The following is a 257-nucleotide window of genomic DNA, read 5'->3' as shown; positions in this document are numbered from 1 at the left end:
CACCGTCACCCAAATCTACCGCTGGAAAGTAGCTTACGGCGAGGACGCTACTCTTGCCAGTCAACGTAAACGTCAGCGACATATTTCAAACGAGCACTGAGTTAAACAGCGCAATGCCCGTCCTTAAATTACTAATCAACCGATCGTAGAAACTGTAAACAAAGATGCCCACAGTTGTTCTGATTGTAACGCTGATGAGACGTGCGATTGTACTCGATTACACTGTTTGCCAGATATCGCTCGAGTTCCTTCGGCGG

Source organism: Trachymyrmex cornetzi, unplaced genomic scaffold, assembly GCF_001594075.2.
Source record: "Trachymyrmex cornetzi isolate Tcor2-1 unplaced genomic scaffold, Tcor1.1 scaffold761, whole genome shotgun sequence".
NCBI lineage: Eukaryota > Metazoa > Arthropoda > Insecta > Hymenoptera > Formicidae > Trachymyrmex > Trachymyrmex cornetzi.
This window is presented reverse-complemented; position numbering follows the sequence as displayed.